Raw genomic sequence first — 10000 nt, 5'->3', positions numbered from 1 at the left:
TCAGTGTTAACAGTTGTTATCGGACAGATAATCCATTTCCTGTCAGGGGATCATGTGATTTTGGGATTGTCTGCTTCAGTGACAAACTACACTGTTCAGGAAGTTATGAACAAGCACACAGTTTAACAATGTCAAATAATTATGAGTGTAAAGCACAAGACCGTACAGACACTAGTGATTCATGAATAATTCATTTCACTCATGTTTATTTAACAACGTCTGCCTTTCAGCCAATCAGGTAAGACTAGTGAGCAAATCAAGTCACATTAATATTCATGAGGTGATCACTGCCCACCTGCTGGCCATGTTCCACTCCAGCACGGGATTCTAGGAGCTTCTCTCGACTTCTGCAGGAGCTCCGCCCACCGAAACCTCACACTCAGGTCTCAGATCAGTGATGTGTACCCATGATGATGCTCTGGAGGTTGATCTGATACTGATGATCTTCAACCTTTGACCCCAGGTCAAGCAACACTCCTCGAATAAACGCCCGTCTGACAGAGAGAGAGAGAGAGAGATGGATCCTGCTGGAAACACACACCTGCTGGAGGGCGTCGCTCACACATCCCTGACTGAAGTAGTGAATGCAGATGATTTAAACAGACTTGTGCCATTTAGGACAAGACCATATGTCCATCATACCGACGTCTCAGAGGTCAAAGTCTGCAGGTTTCAAAACAACTCTCTATGTAACGACCCCTGGATATAGTTAACTGATATTAATATCCTTCCTGTTGAAATTACACTACAAAAATCAATTACAGTTGAACTAATTATCCATGATATAACGGGATGATGTTTATCATGTTACACTTTAAATCATGTGTGTGTGTCATCGCTTGCAGCTGGGGTTGGCCTTCGGATGTCGAGGGGAAATGGGCGAGGTTTAGGACTGTGGCTCATGTATCTGCAATGGTAGTTTTGGGCACACGGTCCAGACCTCCTCAGAGACCCTGGCTGACGGAGGAGGTGTTCAGGCTGGCTGAGAAAAAGCGACAGGCCCACTCTTATCATCTACAGCATCCCACGTCAGAGAATGAGGAGGCTTACCACAGCATTCAATCGGAGGTTCGGAGAGCCGTGAGGCGCTGCAAGGATGGTTGGTGGTCGCGGGTTGCTGAGGAGATGGAGTCTGCCTCAATGGCCCACGATCACAAATCGCTCTTTAATTCTATCAAGAAAGTTACTTGCAGCACCACACCTATTACCATCATTAGGGGAAAGAACAATGATCAAATCTCCGACCCCCAGGAACAGGTTTACAGATTTGCTGAGCATTTCTGTGAGGTCCTGGGGGAGGGGAAGTCCCTCAGCCTGAAAAACATTGTGGGACAAAGTGGGGATGACCCTGCTGGGGCTGCGGTGCCTCAAATATTGATGGAAGAAGTCACTCCCTGTGGGTGGCTGGCTGAGGTGCTATCTTTGGAGGAAGTACTGAAGGCGATCCGGAGCCTAAGACCAGGAAAGGCACCGGGCAGAGATGATCTCCCCAGTGAAATGCTGAGGGAGGGTGGTGTTTGTGCACAGACTGCCCTACATGACATCATAACAACAGTCTGGACCACTGGGCGGGTTCCGCAGGATTGGAAGGATGCCCTGGTGGGCCCTCTCTTTAAAAAGGGGGACAGCACGGATTATAACAACTATAGGGGCATCTCACTCATCAGTGTGCCGGGAAAGGTACTGGCAAGGATTATTCAACATCACCTTGCCAGTCACGCTGAGGAGAGACTTGCAGAGCCCCAGTGTGGTTTCAGAAAGGGGCGGTCTTGCACAGATGCCATATTCTCTGTCCGTCTGCTACAGCAGAGGTGTAGGGAATTCCAGAAAGACCTACATCTCTGCTTTATTGACCTGCTCAAGGCCTATGATACCATCAGTAGGCCTGGGCTCTGGGTTGTTCTTCGTGCATTCGGAGTCCCAGACCCACTGCTCGCGATCTTTAAGGACCTTCATGATGGTGAGCGGGCCCGGGTAAAACTACGTGGTCAGGAGTCGGAGCCATTCCCTGTTCACCTTGGAGTATGACAGGGATGTCCTCTGGCTCCCACATTATTTAATATCTATTTCTACCACGTGGTTTGTGAAGCCTTCGATGGCTGTACCGGAGGAATTTCCATCTGGTACAGATATAATGGGAGGTTGATCGATGCCCGGGTGCGGTCAAGGGATGCTCCCTATTGGTCAACCACATTATGTATGCTGATGATCTGGTGATTGCTGCTCACTCAGAGGAGGAGTTGGAGGCGCTGCTGATGAACCTGGAGCTTGCCACTAAGAGATGGGGCCTGACCATCAGCCCAACCAAAACAAAGCACCTGCCTGGGTATTATGTACCATCGGACACTACACCCCCACAGCTCCCAATTGGTGATGGGGCAGTTGTGGAGAGAGTGGAGTGTTTTCCATACCTGGGAAGTGTGCTTATGACCAGCTCCGGTTTGACAGCAGAGGTCTCACTCCGAATCAGTCGAGCGGCATTATCTTTTCATCGGTTGCGTAACGCTGTGTGGAAGCTACCTGGTTTGTCGCTCCGCACAAAGCTTCAAGTATTCTCGGCCATGGTCATTCCCTCCCTTCTCTACGCTTGCGAAACATGGACCCCCCTAATGGCACATCTTCGCCGGTTAGAAACATTTAGGCTGGCCTGCCTAAGATCCATCCTGGGTTTAACCAGGCTGGATTGTGTGAGGAGCTCACAAATCTTTGAAAGATGTGGACAAAGTCCCATCGGTGAGCTCCTCCTCCGGAGGTGCATCAGCCAGTCATCTCAGTCAGTCGATCCATGTCACCTGTTGGATCTGTCCCGTGACCTCCTGCCAGCGGGCGTTCGACACTTCACGTGGCCTTAAAGTGCACATAGTCTGGCACAAGCGTCGTGGTGACGTCACCGCCACTTAGTGGCGAATGGCGGTTGTTGTTGTGTTGTGTGTGTGAGAGTGTGTAAGTGTGTGTGTGTGTGAGAGTGTGTGTGTGTGTGTGTGTGTGAGAGAGAGTGTGTAAGTGTGTGTGTGTGTGTGTGTGTATGAGTGTGTGTGTGTGTGAGAGAGAGAGTGTGTAAGTGTGTGTGTGTGTGTGTGTGTGTGTGTAAGTGTGTGTGTGTGTGAGAGTGTGTTTATGAGTGAGTGTGTGTGTGTATGAGTGAGTGAGTGAGTGTGTGTGTGTGTGAGAGAGTGTGTGTGTATGTGTGTGTGTGTGTGTGTATGTGTGTATGTGTGAGTGTGTAAGTGTGTGTGTGTGTGAGAGTTTGTAAGTGTGTGAGTGTGTGTGTGAGAGAGTGTGTTTATGAGTGAGTGTGTGTGTGTGTTTATGAGTGAGTGTGTGTGTGTGTATGAGTGAGTGTGTGTATGTGTGTGTGTGTATGTGTGTGTGTGTGAGTGTGTAAGTGTGTGTGTGTGAGAGTTTGTAAGTGTGTGTGTGTGTGTGTGTGAGAGAGTGTGTTTATGAGTGAGTGTGTGAGTGAGTGAGTGTGTGTGTGTGTGTGTGAGAGAGAGTGTGTGTATGTGTGTGTGTGTGTGAGTGTGTAAGTGTGTGTGTGTGAGAGAGTTTGTAAGTGTGTGAGTGTGTGTGTGTGAGAGAGTGTGTTTATGAGTGAGTGTGTGTGTGTGTGTTTATGAGTGAGTGTGTGTGTGTGTATGAGTGAGTGTGTGTGTGTGTGAGAGAGAGTGTGTGTGTGTGTGTGAGAGAGAGTGTGTAAGTGTGTGTAAGTGTGTGTGAGAGAGTGTGTTTATGAGTGAGTGTGTGTGTGTGTGTGTGTATGTGTGAGGGAGTGAGTGTGTGTGTGTGTGTGTGAGAGAGAGTGTGTGTATGTGTGTGTGTGTGTGTGTGTGTGTGTGTGTGAGAATGTGTAAGTGTGTGTGTGTGTGAGAGTTTGTAAGTGTGTGTGTGTGTGAGAGAGTGTGTTTATGAGTGAGTGTGTGTGTGTGTGTGTGTGTATGAGTGAGTGAGTGATGTAGAATGCAGAAAGTGTTTGTGTGGGTTGTAGTAGGTTTAGATTAGTGATGAATGAGAGTTTGTTAGTTAGTGTAGTAGTATAGATGTAGAGTGTGTAAGTGTCTGTGTGTGTGTGTGTGTGTATGCGTGTATGAGTGAGTGTGTGTGTGTAAGTGTGTGTGTGTGTGTGTGTGCAGCTGCAGAGGAGATTCACACAGCAGCAGAATGATGACATCATGAGGTTGTGGTCGCTCTAATGAGCGTGTGCACTGAGACTGCTGGGTAACAACAGTGGCGAGATTTATTGCACCAGTCTCATTAAACTGCATTTAATTAGTGCATGTAATGACTGTAATTAGTGGTGGGAGACGCACCATAAACCGTTTTATTCAGCTGAGAGATGAGCAGGACAGCTTTTAACGCCGGCAGCAAGTGTGTGAAAATGACAGACTCATGATCAGGTTGACCCTGTTCTCATACGGACCGCACACTATTTAGGGTACAACATTCAGCCCTTCCTGCAGGCTTAAACACACACACACACACACACACACACACACACACACCATCATTATCATCATGAGATGTAATTTTCCTGAGAACGAGCTGTTGTTTAGAGAGCGCAACTGCAACACACACACACACATACACTGACACAAACACACTCTCTCTCACACACACACACACACAGACACACACACACACTCTCTCACACACACACACACACACACACACACACACACACACACACACAGACACAAACACACACTCTCTCACACACACACACACACACACACAGACACAAACACACACTCTCTCTCACACACACACACACACACACACACACACACTTCCATTTGCATTTCAACAGCTTAATTGCTGAAGTCATTTATCAATCCTGTAGTTTATGTATCACAATACACAATCTGTAAACACAGCACCCATGTGTCCAACAGACAGAAAGAGAGAGAGAGAGACAGAGAATCAGACAGACATACAGAGAATCAGAGAGACAGACAGACAGAGAATCAGACAGACAGAGAATCAGATAGAGAGAGAGAGAGACAGACAGACAGAGAATCAGTCAGACAGACAGAGAATCAGACAGACATACAGAGAATCAGAGAGACAGACAGACATACAGAGAATCAGACAGAGAGACAGACAGAGAATCAGACAGACATACAGACAAACAGACATACAGAGAATCAGAGAGACAGACAGACATACAGATAATCAGACAGAGAGACAGACAGAGAATCAGACAGACAAACAGACATACAGAGAATCAGAAAGCCAGACAGACAGATATACAGAGAATCAGACAGAGAGACAGAGAATCAGACAGACCGACAGAAAGACAGACAGAGAATCAGACAGACCGACAGACAGACATACAGAGAATCAGACAGACATACATACAGACAGACAGAAATACAGAGAATCAGAAAGACAGACAGAGAGACAGACAGACAGAAATACAGAGAATCAGAAAGACAGACAGAGAATCAGACAGAGAGACAGACAGACAGAGAATCAGACAGACAGACAGAGAATCAGACAGACAGACAGACAGAGAATCAGACAGACAGACAGAGAAACAGACAGACAGACAGAGAAACAGACAGACAGACAGAGAAACAGACAGAGAATCAGACAGACAGACAGAGAATCATACAGACAGACAGACAGACAGACAGAGAATCAGACAGACATACAGACAGACAGAGAATCAGACATACAGACAGAGAATCAGACAGACATACAGACAGAGAATCAGACAGACAGAGAATCAGACAGACAGACAGAGAATCAGACAGACAGAGAGACAGACAGACAGACAGACAGAGAGACAGACAGAGAATCAGACAGACAGACAGAGAAACCGCATTCACAATCCATTTCACTTCCATGATGTGACAGAGCGTTCAGTGTAGGACAGGACTTGACTGGATAAGTAAAGCAGGGGTTGGCATCCTGTGCCACATGTGCCAATGGGGTAATTACTGGCATGCGAGCAACAGCGAGAGAGGAGTTAACTATTTTAGAGTAGTCCCTCGCTCCTTCATGCCAATCTACATCTTGATGCCACCCTTCCTCATGATCACACAGTGAGTTTGTTTACATGGACACAGAAACAATCGTATAATGAGAACACGGCTTGTTGAGGGCAAGCGTGTTCCTGTTTACATGTACTGTATAACACCGTACTCTTAACTCCTGTATTCATGCGGATTGGTGAGAAAGCAGCGTTCTCCATAGCAATATCCTCATGATGCTTGGACATAACATTCACATTTACATTTCTGCATTTGGCAGACGCTTTTATCCAAAGTGACTTACAGAGCACTTATTACAGGGACAATCCCCCCGGAGCAACCTGGAGTTAAGTGCCTTACTCAAGGACACAATGGTGGTGACTGTGGGGATCAAACCAGCAACCTTCTGAGTACCAATGTATTATACAGAGCACTTATTACAGGGACAATCCCCCCGGAGCAACCTGGAGTTAAGTGCCTTACTCAAGGACACAATGGTGGTGACTGTGGGGATCAAACCAGCAACCTTCTGAGTACCAATGTATTATACAGAGCACTTATTACAGGGACAATCATCCCGGAGCAACCTGGAATTAAGTGCCTTACTCAAGGACACAATGGTGGTGACTATGGGGATCAAACCAGCAACCTTCTGAGTACCAATGTATTATACAGAGCACTTATTACAGGGACAATCCCCCCCGGAGCAACCTGGAATTAAGTGCCTTACTCAAGGACACAATGGTGGTGACTGTGGGGATCAAACCAGCAACCTTCTGAGTACCAATGTATTATACAGTACACTTATTACAGGGACAATCCCCCCTTAGCAACCTGGAGTTAAGTGCCTTACTCAAGGACACAATGGTGGTGACTGTGGGGATCGAACCAGCAACCTTCTGAGTACCAATGTATTATACAGAGCACTTATTACAGGGACAATCCCCCGGAGCAACCTGGAGTTAAGTGTCTTACTCAAGGACACAATGGTGGTGACTGTGGGGATAGAACCAGCAACCTTCTGAGTACCAATGTATTATACAGAGCACTTATTACAGGGACAATCCCCCCGGAGCAACCTGGAGTTAAGTGTCTTACTCAAGGACACAATGGTGGTGACTGTGGGGATCGAACCAGCAACCTTCTGAGTACCAATGTATTATACAGAGCACTTATTACAGGGACAATCCCCCCGGAGCAACCTGGAGTTAAGTGTCTTACTCAAGGACACAATGGTGGTGACTGTGGGGATCGAACCAGTGACCTTCTGATTAACAGTGATGTGTTTTAGCCCACAACACCACCACCACTCTAAATAACAAACAAAACATTTGAGAAAGACTTTGCTATTTTACTCTCTGATGCGACCTGCAGCGGATGGCGCAGTAATAGCGGGGTTTTCTCTGTTACGTAAGACGCCGGTATTCCCCCAATGAGCGCATGTACGTGGAGGTAAGGGACAGCCGATCATTTACACTGATGTTATAAATGAGAATAATTTAACGTGTACGTGCTTTCTCTACTGTAGTCCTCTGCTTTGTTTACTTCTTGCTCGGCTCCATCCGATGACTGTGTTACCCTGTGACCTTCAGTGTCAATCCAGGCAAAATTGGTGAACGGCACGAATAAAAGCTTTCGCTCTGTTTCAGTCATATCGCGCAGATGACAGACTACATTTACTTTTTCGCTTTCAGTACATTACATAATGTTAACAAGACATCGCTAATCCATCCTTGAAATTTTAAACCCTTCGTTCACCCTCCTTAAACCGCAACGATGAAACTCTCAAAACAACATTAAATTCATTTTGAGTAAACAAACACGGGTCTGAGTATCTCAGCGAGTATTGACGCTGACTATCACACCTGGAGTCGTGAGTTTGAATTCAGGGCGAGCTGAGTGACTCCATTCAGGTCTCCTTAGCAACCAAATTGTCCCATTTGCTAGGGAGGGTAGTCACATGGGGTAACCAAATTGGCCCGGTTGCTAGGGAGGGTAGAGTCACATGGGGTAAACAAATTGGCCCGGTTGCTAGGGAAGCTAGAGTCACATGGGGTAACCAAATTAGCCCGGTTGCTAGGGAGGGTAGAGTCACATGGGGTAACCAAATTGGGCTGGTTGCTAGGGAGGGTAGAGTCACATGGGGTAACCAAATTAGCCCGGTTGCTAGGGAGGGTAGAGTCACATGGGGTAGCCAAATTAGCCCGGTTGCTAGGGAAGCTAGAGTCACATGGGGTAACCAAATTGGCCTGGTTGCTAGGGAGGGTAGAGTCACATGGGGTAACCAAATTGGTCCGGTTGCTAGGGAGGGTAGAGTCACATGGGGTAACCTCCTCGTGGTCACTATAATGTGGTTCTCGCTCTCGGTGGGGTGTGTGGTGAGTTGTGCGCGGATTCCGCAGAGAATAGCGTGAAGCCTCCACATGCGCTACTTCTCCATGGTAACACGCTCAACAAGTCACGTGATAAGATGCGCGGATTGACGGTCTCAGACGCAGAGGCAACTGAGATTCGTCCTCCACCACCATGAGGACTTGCAGCACATTGGGAATTGGGCGTTACACATTGGGGAGAAAAAACAAAAAAAGAGTAAACAAACAAACACATCATGGGGTTCAAAATCTAAATTAAACCTGGAATTAAAGTTTCAAGATTTAAAAATATTTATGACTCACTAAATGAATAAGAAATATTTATTTGGTCACAAATCAAGTAAATTTGTGACATTTACCTTCTTTTGTGCGAAACTGTGTTTTGTTTTTCTTGCTTCTATGGAAGTTAACTAATGTTAACATATATAACTTATCATTTTAAGCATTACGAATTAACATGAACTAACAATGAACAATTGTATTTTCATAAATAAGCGTGACTTTTAACAGCATCATTTTCAAAGGACACTGGACTGTCCTCTTGTCAGTAGCTGAAACCATGTGACTAGCGAGCGCTAACTCCAAAACATTTGTCCTCATCGTCCTTGAGTTGTCCGCTGCACCAGATTCTCTACTCTTTCGTACCTCACAGGCAGATTCTTCAAGGTCACCTGGAGGGGACAGGTGTCGAAGTGACATCAGCAGACCGCTGGTGTTCCACAGGGATCAGTACTTGGAACTCTTCTCTTCTCGATCTACACAACATTACTCGGAACCATCATTAAGGCACAAGGCTTCTCCTGCCACTGCGACGCAGATGATTTGCAGCATCACCTGTCGCTCCAGCCCGATGACCATCTCTGCCCACCTCTCGGAGACCTCAGCCTGGATGAGGAACGCCACCTTCAGCTCAACCTGGCCAAGACCCATCCTTCCTCGTGATCCCTGCCAACCCGTCTGTTGACCTCTCTATTCATCTTGGTTCAACTAATGGCAACCAGGATAGCCTGTGAACCTGGGCTATCCTGGTCATCTCAAGACTGGACTACTGCAATGCTCTGTTGGCTGGTCTCCCAGCTAGCACGATTAAGCCACTGCAGATGGTCCAGGACGCAGCAGTGCGTATCTCCTCCACCTCCACCAGTGTGCAGCATCCACCTGGATGATTGACAGCAGCTATAGTGCACCAGTACACTCACCACACACCAGCTATTGATGGAGAGAGTGATACAGACAATCATCTACATAGGGGATTATTAGGAGGTCAATGGGGGAATATAGCCAGGACACCAGGGTTACACCCCTACTCTTTAGGAGAAGTGTCCTGAGATTCACTCAGGACATCAGTTTAATGTCTCATCTGATAACTGGATTGTCTGTCATTGTTCTACTCTAGCTACTTTACTCCATCAGACACATTGAGGACTTTATATGACAAATGGCTTGTTATGTTCCTCATTGTCACTTTAGATAAAAGCATCTGCTAAATGACTAAATGGAAATGTATCTGCATTTTTCAATCTTTGTTAATGTTCATTGTTAGTTCATGATATATAGAAGTGTGACCTGTATAATTATATCTAACTGTTCTAAGTGAACGTCCTCAGAACCTCAAGAGGTTTTTCTGTATGTTTGAGAGTATTTACAGACATTCAT

General features: G+C 46.5%; 1 protein-coding gene across 1 annotated transcript in view; it reads right to left on the bottom strand.

The window, feature by feature from the left end:
- The window catches only part of LOC127655831 (keratin-associated protein 5-1-like), a 92042-nt gene that overhangs the window by 33917 nt on the left and 48125 nt on the right, over window positions 1-10000 (bottom strand). Inside the window, exon 3 of the mRNA XM_052143833.1 lies at window positions 296-494. The gene's annotated coding sequence lies outside the window, so the exon portion shown is untranslated. The remainder of the gene's footprint in view (window positions 1-295; window positions 495-10000) is intronic.

This window comes from Xyrauchen texanus, chromosome 15 (genome assembly GCF_025860055.1).
Source record: "Xyrauchen texanus isolate HMW12.3.18 chromosome 15, RBS_HiC_50CHRs, whole genome shotgun sequence".
In the NCBI taxonomy this organism is placed as follows: Eukaryota; Metazoa; Chordata; class Actinopteri; order Cypriniformes; family Catostomidae; genus Xyrauchen; species Xyrauchen texanus.
This window is presented reverse-complemented; position numbering and strand designations above follow the sequence as displayed.